This window comes from Hyla sarda, chromosome 1 (assembly GCF_029499605.1).
Source record: "Hyla sarda isolate aHylSar1 chromosome 1, aHylSar1.hap1, whole genome shotgun sequence".
Lineage (NCBI taxonomy): Eukaryota > Metazoa > Chordata > Amphibia > Anura > Hylidae > Hyla > Hyla sarda.
Genome location: NC_079189.1, coordinates 333,351,424 through 333,363,851, shown reverse-complemented (window position 1 = coordinate 333,363,851; position 12,428 = coordinate 333,351,424). Strand labels below are relative to the sequence as shown.

The window sequence follows — 12,428 nt, the reverse complement described above, 5'->3', positions numbered from 1 at the left end:
TGTAGGTTGCACATGGTGTTTGTTGCACACCTTTCCTTTTGTTAGATTAAAATAAAAAAAATTGGGGGGCCATATATTTTATCCTAAGAATATTATTAAAAGTTAAGTTTTACTTAATGCGTATCATCAATACTTATTTGTGCACACCAACACTTTGACAAAAGAGACCGTTTTCTTCTGCCTACCTGCTTCAGCTACTATTCTGATCCTGCCACCTGCCTGATGCCACACATCTGATGCCAAGTTCTCTTTCTTTCACCCACATTCGTCACCGGGTACTGTTATTAACATCCACCACCCCACTCTTTCACCGTATCACTTTCAGGACTCCTGATGCTGCTGATGCCACCTCCAGGCTGTGTCATTCTGCCACCATATGTTCTCCTCATGCTGATGCCACCTCCAGGCTGTGTCATTGGGCCGCCATATGGTCTCCTCATACTGCTGCCACATCCAGGCTCTATAATAGTACCGCCCTATGGTTTTGTCATGCTGCTGCCACCTCTAGGCTCTGTCATTGTGCCGCCATGTGATATCCTTGTTATAATGATCTTGTAGCTTGACACTATTTTTTCAAAGTCAATGCTTTGAACACCCCTGGCCTCCTGGCGGACGACCAGCTCTATTTTAAGATACAAGTAGGAGCTTTTTCACTGCTGCAACTTATAGCAGTATGCTCCCACTTATCCAAAGGTGCAGAAGCTGAATGTGCTCCTGTCCAAGTTGCTGGTACTGCAGTCCCTCCCTTTTCAACTGGACACTCAGAGCATGGGCGTGCGCTGAGAGGCAGGGGCTGGGACAGTAGGTAGCTCGCTTCTCGGTGGACCGCCAGCTTGATGCTCACCAGAGTGGATTCTCAAAAAAGGATTTAAAAAATGAAAATTAATTTAAATTAAATTAAAATAAAAATGAAATAAAAAAATCTCTTTAATCCCTTCAATTGTGAAGCCATATAGTCTGCCAACCCTGCTGCCACATCCACATGCTCTGCGGCAGTGATTCTAATAGAGATGCCTGTAATTTGCATGTCATACTGATTAACAGTATTATTTCACTAACACAGCACACTCCCTATGCGTTTTACGTCAAGGCAAAGTGTTCTACACCCCTATTGAGGCTCTTTGTAGCCCAGAAATAGCCGTTTTTAATAGCGATTCCTTACAAATAAATTCAGACTGAACCAAATTTTTCCAGGAAATTCAGCAAATTGGCTGAATCGAATTTTCCAAAAATTTGCTAATCTCTAATGCCTATTCTTGGGTGAAATTTTTTTGTCTTTTGCCTGTGTGTCTCTGTGCAGAGAGAAAATACATCCTTGTACTTAAGTACCGAGGGCATACCAGTATATGGATATAATATAATATAAGCTAAACAGCATGGTCGATGGCGTACACGTAAAAAAACAACAAAATTGTGCATTTTTCGTCACTTCATATACCATAAAAAAATTATTAAAATGCGATCAAAAAGTCCCATAAAAACAAAAATGTTACCGATAAAAACTACAGAACACGGCGCAGAAAATGAGTCCTCATATAGTCCTGTATACGGAAAAAATTAAAAGTTATAGGGGTCAGAAGATGACACTTTTGAAAATACTAATTTTGGTTCATATAGTTTTTTTCAAGTAGTAAAATAAAATAAAACCTACATTAATTGTGACGTTATGGACCTACAGAATAAAGATAAGATGTCATTTTTACCGAAAAATTGCATTGTTTAGAAAATTGTGTTTTATTTTTCAATTTCACCCCACAAATATATATTTTTGGGGTTTTGCAGTAGATTTTGTTATTAAATGGTTTATGTCATTACAAAGTATAATTGGTGGCGCAAAAACAAGCCCTTATATGCGTCTGTAGGTGAAAAATTTAAAGCGTTATGAATTTTTAGAAGGGGAGGAGGAAAAATAGAAAATTGGCCTGATCCTTAAAGGGGTACTCCACTGGAAAAAAAAATCTAAATCAACTGGTGCAAGAAAGTTAAACAGATTTGTAAATTACTTCAGCTGCTTTATGATCAACAGGAAGTTCTTTTCCTTTTGAATTTCCTTTCTGTCTGACCACAGTGCTCTCTGCTGACACCTCTGTCCATTTTAGGAACTATCCAGAGCAGGATAGGTTTTCTAGGGGATTTTCTCCTCCTTCTCTGGACAGTTCCTCAAATGGACAGAGGTGTCAACAGAGAGCACTGTGGTCAGGGAGAAATTAAATTAAAAAAGAAAAGAATTTCCTGTGGTGCATATAGCATTTGATAAGTACTGTAAGGATAAAAAAAATTTAAATAGAAGTAATTTACAAATCTGTTTAACTTTTTGGTACCAGTTGATTTAAAACATTTTTTTCCAGTGGAGTACCCATTTAAGGTCAAAATGGGCTTCATCCTTAAGGGGTAAAAATATGAAAACTGAGCTGTGATTGGTTACTATGGGCAGATCAATTCAGTTGTGGGGGTTGTGAGTGAGCTCAGGGCTGCATTTCTTCCTGTCCTGAGGTTTGTGTATAAAAAGGACATGGCTGAACTGTAGTGGGTGCAAAAAAAAGTAATAGTAACAGTCTAAATACAATGTAGAAATATATGAATGAGAGAGCACATAGAACTGTAACCATAACAAAGTGGCATTAACTACCGGTATATCTAGAGAAAAGAAGATTTTGGAAGAAATGGTGTCCATTTTTAGGGGTATTGCTTTCATCTGGATCAATATGGTAGGGCTAAGGGCTAAAAAAGTTGAACTTTTTCTGTCTTTTTTCAATTCTGTACTGCATGTACTTATTATATGTACTATAACTATGTATTAATGACTCAAACCTAACATGTTATACAGTATCCTATTTAGTACAGTCTGATGTTCACAGTCCTAAAAGCGAGTGGTTATATGAAAATTGTGTTGTTATACCATGAACATACATTTAAATCCTCTAGTATTTTCAAAAGCTTTGAATCCGCTATTGTTAAGTAAACAACTTTAACAAGGAATTCCAAATATTCTTTATTTTCTGGAGAATCAAAGACAGAAGTCTTCTGATAGGGTTAGAAGCAGGCATTACATTGTACAATTCCTGGGCTTCTGGCCCTGAGAAAAGCATTCTAAGTTCTTTCCAGATATGACACTGTTACAAGTTGGCAACTTCTTTATGTCAGCTAAGACTTTGTATTACACTGCTCTATGGAATCTAAGCTGTGGTAAATCAGTTTGTATACCTAGCATTATTTAGTGGTACATTCCCCATCTGGACTGTATTAGCATGTTACAGAGCGCACAACTTTTTTATTTGAAAATACAATCTGCATTTACTGTCAGAAAAAAGTAGATACAACTGAAATTGTTTTGTGAGATATAGTGCAAGGTTGACAAGATACCCCGTATTTAACACAATTTATAATTTTATATTGCACTTATATGAAATACTTCTTTATAATAAAATATTATAATGTTAAATCTATATAAAGTTATACATACTGTATGTGATATCATTCTTTACCATTAACTTTTCAAGATGTTTATACATTTGTACGATTACATAAGAGGCCAGTACTGACCATTAAAGCAGTATTTCTTGAGCAGTGTTCATGTCACACTAACAATAATCACTGCTCAAAAAAATAAAGGGAGCACTAAGATAACACATCCTAGATCTGAAAGAATGAACTAGTCGTATGAAATACTTTCATCTTTACATAGTTAAATGTGCTGACAACAAAATCACACAAAAATTATCAATGGAAATCAAATTTATCAATCCATGGAAGTCTGGATATGGAGTCACACTCAAAATCAAAGTGGAAAACCACACTACAGGCTGATCCAACATTGATGTAATGTCCTTAAAACAAGTCAAAATGAGGCTCAGTAGTGTGCGTGGTCTCCACGTGCCCATATGACCTCCCTACAATGCCTGGGCATGCTCCTTATGAGGTGGTGGATGGTCTCCTGAGGGATGTCCTCCCAGACCTTGACTAAAGCCTCCGCCAACTCCTGGACAGTCTGTGGTGCAACGTGGTATTGGTGGATGGAGCGAGACATGATGTCCCAGATGTGCTCAATCTGATTCAGGTCAGGGGAATGGGAGGGTCAGTGCATAGCATCAATGCCTTCCTCTTGCAGGAACTGCTGACACACTCCAGCCACATGAGATCTAGCGTTGTCTTGCATTAGGAGGAACCCAGGGCCAACTGCACCAGCATATGGTCTACAAGGGGTCTAAGGATCTCATCTTGGTACCTAATGGCAGTCAGGCTACCTGCAAGCACATGGAGGGCTGTGTAGCCCCACAAAGAAATGCCACCCCACACCTTACTGACCCATCAGCAAACTGGTCATGCTGGAGGATGTTACAGGGAGCAGACCGTTCTCCACAGCGTCTCCAGACATCTGTCACATGTGCTCGGTGCGAACCTGCTTTAATCTGTGAAGAGCACGGGTGCCAGAGGCGAGTTTGCCAATCTTGGTGTTCTCTGGCAAATTCTAAACATTCTGAACAGTGTTGGGCTGTAAGCACAACCCCCACCTGTGGATATCGGGCCCTCATGGAGACTGTTTCTGACCGTTTGAGTGGACACATGCACATTTGTGGCCTACTGGAGGCCATTTTGCCGGGCTCTGGTAGTGCTCCTCCTGCTCCTCCTTGCACAAAGGCGGAGGTCCTGCTGCTGGGTTGTTGCCCTCTTCACCAGCACAGATGGGATTCTTTATTGTTCGAGCAGTGAGACTGTGGAATTATCTGCCAGAGGAGGTGGTCATGGGGAACTCTGTAAAAGATATAAAAGAAAAAATTTGGAGTCGGGAACGAATTTTTACATCTAGTATGAGGGTTTTTTGCCTTCCTCTGGATCAACTCAGTAGGGACTCATTAAGTATATAGGTTTAACTTGATGGATTCTGGTCTTTTTTCAACCTTATGAACTATGTTACTATGTTACTTATTGGATGCAATAAAGCGGCTTTCCTTCCACTGAGTGCGATCTCATTTCTTTGCTACTAAATATTTTAGACTCCTCGCTTCAGCACTATCCACACTACTATACAAACTTGTCATCAATATTGCCTCACAAAGTAAAAGTTTCCACATACAGTAAAGTTCCATAGTAGAAAATGAATAGGGCACTAACCAGACCGGAGATCATGTGGCAATAATTTATTGAAAACGATAAAGTAAAGATATTCAAACTTCAGTGCAGGACAGACAGACAGATAGCAACAGGGCTAACCTAGCAGGCGGCAGTGCAGTTTCGTGTATATCTGTTTAGCTGTTCCGATCAAGCTTTCTTTCTATTTAACTGTATTGGTTTCCACATACAGTAGTTGGGCCCCCTCTGTGTCTCCACACAGTAGTTAAGCCTCCTCCATGCCCCCACACAGTAGTTAGGCCCCCCTCTTTGCGCCCATACAATAGTTAGGCCCCTTTTGTACCCCATTATTCCCCATTACAGTAGTTTGTGCCCACATAAAGCACTTAGGCCCCTTCTGTGTCCCTTATATAGCAGTAAGCAGGCTGCTCCCCCTCTATATTTACTAGATAGATCATCTCCTTTATATTAGTATGGTAGAGGGTGTGATGATGGCAGATGGAATTGCCCTAGGGGCAGATGGCATTAACCCCTTATGTTCATGACACCAGGGCATTGTTTATCCTCAATACCACCCGAAGGTATACTGCTACATCATGGGCTAGGCACAGGGTCAATAATGACTCTGATGCCAAGTTACGGAACAGCAGTAGCTTTACTAAATTAGACAGGTGGAATAGTCTATACAGCTTAGTCAGATCCACTAGGTGATCAGTGACTTCAGAGACCTTGGGGCTTGCTAACTTGCGGTGGACTGGGACAATTTTGATGCAGGCCACACTGACTGAAGACAGGTTGACTTTAACTGACTTGACTATACCCCGTTTGTAGCTTACCAGCTCTGACTTGGACCTGGGGGTAGTGGACTTGTTTGACAGACTTTAGGCCTCCTCTGGACTCCAGACACACACCTAGGACTTGACTGCACTGTGGTTCAGCAAAGACTTAGTCTCCAAAGAGAAGAGTATGATGAGACTCCTCCCAGGGCTTTTATAGGGGAGACTCTGGTGGGGTCCCATAGGTCACCCTTTGGTCACATGGTTACTAAAACCTCACTGGGTTACAATCACATGACAGATGTTCTTAAAGATACAACATTTTATATACATTACATAGCATAACAATAACTATACAAGGAGAACAGATGCAGGGAACTCAGGGGACACTGCAGGGAGGCTGCCTGACAGGGCAGCAAGGGTAAAGGGGTACAACTCCTGTACCGAGCAACAACATTAGCTAGGTAATCAGGGTTCCCGTCCTCCTTCCGTTCCTTCATCTTAGGTAGGTAAATCCCCCCCATTCCACCCTGCATATTAAGTAGTTAGATCTTACCCCTTTAGGCAGGTAGGGGGGCAGGCAGGCTTAACCCCTCCCCCCCCCTCCACTAATTACATAAGTGTTGGATGTTCACACATAAAAATGCCTGTTCAAAGCTAGTCAAAATTTTCTTTTCACATTAAATAGTTTTACTGGGATGATATCATACACAGATTTGACCTGCTCTAAAAAGATAAATACAATTTACAAGTCTTTGTAGTTGATCTTTAACCCAACACTTAATATCTGAGTAGTTTTGATACTGATCTTGTATATAAATCTCAGGATATAATTTACAAACTGAATTAGGTCAGTGCAATGATTTTTACATTTGCCATCTAAGAAGAGCTTTCTAATAGGAGTTTGCTGGGAACACACACATCGACAGCAATTATTTATATTTCTGCCGTCAGAAGATTTATGTTTCAACGAAAAGCACTTCATTAGACTTAGCTATAAACGCAGCTGTCCAAAAATAACTCATACACTTTTACTGCAAAGTATAATTAAGTATAGTAGTAAAATCTGGATTTAGTAGTCAGTCCAGCTCATCAGACTCTTCATAGTCCAGTATGAGAGCCTTCAGGAACACTGTTGCAGGACAGTATAAGTGATCAGCAAGTCTATTTACTAGCTTCTGCCAAGCTATAAACTAGGAACAAATGAGTAAGATATAGTATTTCATTGACACATGATATGTTTTAGGCAGGGTTGCCATCACAGATTCCTGGGCCCCATTCAATGGATTTGCCAGGGTCCCATTGGACCTTCCAACATTAGTTGGCTGTAACAGCAAACGTAAGACTAAAAAGGTGCCATATAAAATGCCTTACTGAGCGTAGAATGAACTGTCATTAAAATTTTACTTGAATGAAGATGTGTTTTCGTTTTCTACAAGCAGGGAGCATCTCAGTGCAAGAAAAACTGTCTCAGTATCTCAGTATCATAAAGTCACAAATTATATCCTAGCAAAATTCCATTATTTTCTGTGATGGGAAAACCCCATTAACTATAGCTAAAGTATTTTTAGATCATACATTTTAAATGAGTTAAATAGTATTCTATTGAGTGAATGGTAATATTCTCATTGTTAAAGAAAACCTATCAACTAATTTTTACCTCCTGGTAAACCTTCAGAATAAATAGAAAACATATAAAAAAATGACCTGTACCTGACTTAAAATAGGGATATTTGTAAAGTTTTTAACAGTCAGGATTTGAGTGTTCAGGCCCCGACCAATCACTAGAACGAGCATTGGCGAGCCCTTCCCTTCTCGCTTTGTGTCTATATGAGCGAGACAGTCCCATTGACTTGCATAACGCAAATCTATGTCTCATAAGGCAAGTCTTTGGTGCTATACTATCACTCATATAGAAACAAAGAGAGGACAAAAGCAAACAGCCCTTTAAAACCTCTTAATGATGCAGCGATTTTTAATTTTTTGCGTTTTACTTTTTTCCTCCTCTCCTTAAAATTCATAACTCTTCAAATTTGTCATCAGTTTTCCATCTCTAGGACTTTTTGTTTGCGGGATTTATTGTACTTTGTAATGGCATCACTCATTATACCACAAAATGTATGGTAAAGCCCCCAAAAAAAATTTGTGGGTCAAAATTGAAAAAAAAAAAACATCATGCAACTTTTAGGGGGTTGCGTTTCTATGTAGTGCACTTTTTGGTATAAATGACACATGGGGGACATATTCAAAACTCTTTACGTCAAAAATTTTTCCTTAATTTTGATGCGAAAAAGTTTCTGTCAGATATTTAAAGTGTTTTACATGAGAATGATCCAAGGTTTACACTAATCACACCAGTTTTGCAAAAGTGGGCATGGTTATGTAAATTCCATGTTTTCCATGATATTTTCAAAGGGATGAGAGTCCATTTTACATAAAAAAATTTCACACCAGCTCTTCGCTAGTGTAGAAATCGCAGAAATGTTTTTAGTTTTTTTGTTTTTGTTCTTTTGCTTTTGTTTTATTGGGGAAAAGGTGTTATTTAATCAATTATTGAAAAAAAAATAATTATTATTGGAAAATGTAAAAAAAAAATAATATATATATATATATATATATATATATATATGTATATTGTTAAGGGCAGCGCTCCGGCCATTCATTCTGGCCATGAGCACTCCCTCTCCCCTGTCACTGGTGGTTCCAGGACTCACAGTGCGGGACGCTCACGCGTGTGTCCCGGGCGTTGCTAGGGACCATGAGCGCACCCCGTCAAGTCCCTGCGGCGGCTCCGGGACGCATGCATGTGAGTCTCGGGCATCTCCTCACCTCCTTCTGTCCCCGGCCTTCCTGCTTCTGTGCGTCGCCGGTGCACGCATCCCCTTTCCTAAGGGCGTGCGCGTGCTGGCGTTGCTAGATTTAAAGGGCCAGTATGCCCATAATTGGTTGCCTGCTGGGCATACTCTATATAAGTCCGGCACCTCACTATCATGGTGCCGGATCTTCGTGCTTAGTGCCTTAGAGAAAGCGTTACATTGTGTGTGCCATATTGTGTTCCTGACCTCCAGCCTGTCACCTGACCTTGCTGCTTTGCTGCTAGCCTCCCGACCTTGTGCCTATGACCAGACTATGCTTCTTTGCTGCCTGCCTTCTGACCTGTGCTTCGTCCTGACTACATTATACCATCTGTGCCAAGTTACATCTAGGCAACCTGTGTTGACGGATCGTGCCAGGGATAGTGATCTGGGTGCCACCTGCTGCTGCAAGTCCATCCTGCTTTGCGGCAGGCTCTGGTGAAAACCAGCGGCACCTTAGACTCTGCTCCCTTGTACCTTGTACGGTTCAGCCATTGTTCACACAGCACAGCGGATCCACTACTCAGCCGTTACGGTAAGACCGTTACATATATATATGGTCACTGCACCTGCACTTACATTTATCCCTGGACATGTTTTATACAGTTATCTCTTGTATGGGTACTAGTAATCATGGAATATCATGTCAGATGCTTCCGCCAGAATTTTCCGTGATTCAAATTTTGGCGCCAAACTCAAAAAGTTTAAGATGGCAGCAAAAAAATATATTTTTTGGCGCCAAAACCTCTGATTTTGGCGTGAAAAACAAAAAACAAAAGTGGCACGAAAATGTACTTATATTTTCATAGCAGCAAAAGAGACCTTTGTAAATGTGAGTATGATTAATATCACTGGAACAGAAATTACAGTAGTTTTTGAATATCGTCCCCAATATCTTTATTCTGTAGGTCTATACGATTCCAACCATACCCAATTTATATAGGTTTTGTTTTATTTTGCTAGAGAAAAGAATATAGCTTTTTGTAAGAGAATTAGTAGGGTTAAAATTGTCCTCTTCTGACTCCTATAACTTTTTTTTATTTTTCTGTGTACGGGGATGTATGAGAGTTCATTTTTTTGTGCTGTGATCTATAGTTTTTAACAGACTTTTTATAACTTTTGATGAATTTTTTTCTGCTTTGTGAAGTGATCAAAAATGCGCAAAACTGGACTTTGGTATTTTTTCCCATTTACTCCACTGACCATGTGGCCACTAGCTGTGGCCAGGAAGTGCGAGGTACAGAGCGGGATGACATCACCATCCCACGCCATAGCTGCTCCCCCCTTCCCAGGACGTACGCATACGTCCTGGGGAGAGAAAGGGTTAAAAAGAGAGACTGATTTCTAGATGGATTGAAGAATCTTGACAGCACTGAGAGACTTTCTGCTTCATTGTGTTGTGGGAAGCTGTAAACACCGGGGAGATTTGTGCTGCTATTTTACTTCATGCTGGATGTTAGCATATAAGTAAGCAACAATCTTAGCAAGTCCTGTCTCTTATGTAGTGTTGAGTGCAAATATTTGAAATGCGATTTTTTTATGCGAATATCGGCACTTCGCGATTTCAGTAATATTTAGAATATAGTGATATATATTTGTGCATATGCAAATATTCGCAAATATGCAAATATTTGTGAATATCAGCACTTCCAGGCAGAGGACACTGATCCCTCCCTTCTTTTAGGTGAAAGGTATAATTGCGAATGTGCACTATGCGAATTTCATGACATATTTTCGCATGGAAAAAAAAAGAGAACAAACTTAGCAAATATGAGAATTTTGCAAACATATATTCATCCATATATTCACAAAATATAGCAAATTCGAATATGGCCCTTGCCGCTCATCACTAGTCTTATGGAGCAAGAGGTGTATTATGGAGCAAGAGGTGGAGGAAGAGGCTAGAATCAGTAACATATGTAAACTTTCCTCAGAGTGATGTGGCTGCTGCTGCTGCTGGCTGTGTATAGACAATGAGAGACTCTGATTAATCCCTTACAAGTAGCTACAGTAGTAGTAGTAGCTACATCCTCCTCTTGCAGATTAACTATTTACAAGCATTCACTGTAAATCCTCTCCTAGCAGATTAACAAGCAGCTATGTCCTCCAGGTGATTCATACTGTGCCCTACTCTAGTAGATTAACTCTATACAGCTATGTCTTACGCCTTTAGTTAAAGGGGTACTCCGGTGAAAACCTTTTTTCTTTTAAATCAACTGGTACCAGAAAGTTAAACAGATTTGTAAATTACTTCTATTAAAAAATCTTAATCCTTTCTGTACTTATTAGCTGCTGAATACTACAGAGGAAATTATTTTCTTTTTGGAATTCTCTCTGATGACATCACGAGCACAGTGCTCTTTGCTGACGTCATTATAATAATAATATTGTTGTCCTTAGTGGGATTTGAACCCAAGGCCCCAGCTCTGCAAGGCAGCAGTGCTAACCACTGAGCCACCATGCTGCCCTTAGCATATATCTGCTATGCACAGTTGCCAAAATGGACAGAGATGTCAGCATAGAGCACTGTGGTCGTGATGTCATCAGGGTTCCAAAAAGAAAGGAATTTCCTCTGTAGCATTCAGCAGCTAATAAGTATTGGAAGGATTAAGATTTTTTAATAGAAGTAATTTACAAATATGTTTAACTTTCTGGCACCAGTTGATTTAAAAGAAAAAAGGTTTTCACTGGAGTACCACTTTAAGTTGTATAATAGACAGGGAAATCTTTATCGGGCTGTTAAAAAATGTTCTGAATTAAGTAAAGTTCAGGCTCCAGGTAGGAGGTGAGGAAAACATTTTCCTGATTTGCTGAGGGCTTACAGCCTGTGTGCAGAACTTCAGAACATGTTGATTCATAAGCAACAGAAAATAAATTGGACAACACACTACCCCAACTAAGAGATACAGATTATATAAATAAGACGGTTATAGTACAATGTTGCTATCTTGCCACAAAGGCCTTCTGCAGTACAATAAAACTCACTCTCCTTCTAATGAATATGAAATAGCTCTACTCATTCTTTCCCAATCTATACAGTATAGCTTAAAAGTGAGCTATAAAATGGAACACCTCAGCATAGTATGTCTGTAAAGGCTAGAGTGAAAATTGGACAGTTTAAACATTTTTATGTCATTATAAATAAAAATAAATCACACTAAAATGTTTATTAAATATGTTTATAATAAAACCTTATTCAAATAATATGTCCTTTTTTAGGTGATACATGCCCTATGTCTGGGTCGGGCCTATGAATTTAATTCTAAATGACTTTTTTTTCCAGCCTGAAACAACATCTTACTTACATAGCTTCCAGCAAGCATGTAAGCTACTGAAGTGAATTATGAGGATTCCATGGTACAAGCAGAGCATGTGGAGGCAAACACATTCTACTAACATAGATTAAGCAAAACTCTATTTCTCTTTTTCCATTAGATAAAAAAAAAAATACTCTAGAATCCACTTATAAAAGAAGAAAAAAGCTGAAGTGCTACTGTAGAAACAACTTCTATAGTCTCATAAATCATCTCGGGACAAAATATGTGAAATGCGGTCATATCATGTTGCAGCATCTTTCCTACCAGCATTCAGCACTGTACGTTGAATAGCTATTCCACATGACACAAGAGTGTTTTGGATGTAAATCCTGTGGTTATGCTATGATTTTTTAGAGGTAGAAGGCTGCTTTTAGTAAAATCTATTTATGTTTTTACACATAACGTGGAAA

The 12,428-nt window shown here is 39.4% G+C and overlaps 1 protein-coding gene across 2 annotated transcripts in view; it reads right to left on the bottom strand.

Annotated features, from left to right (window-relative positions):
- The window catches only part of ADAMTSL1 (ADAMTS like 1), a 956,942-nt gene that overhangs the window by 650,763 nt on the left and 293,751 nt on the right, over positions 1 to 12,428 (bottom strand). The gene's annotated exons all lie outside the window — the stretch shown is intronic.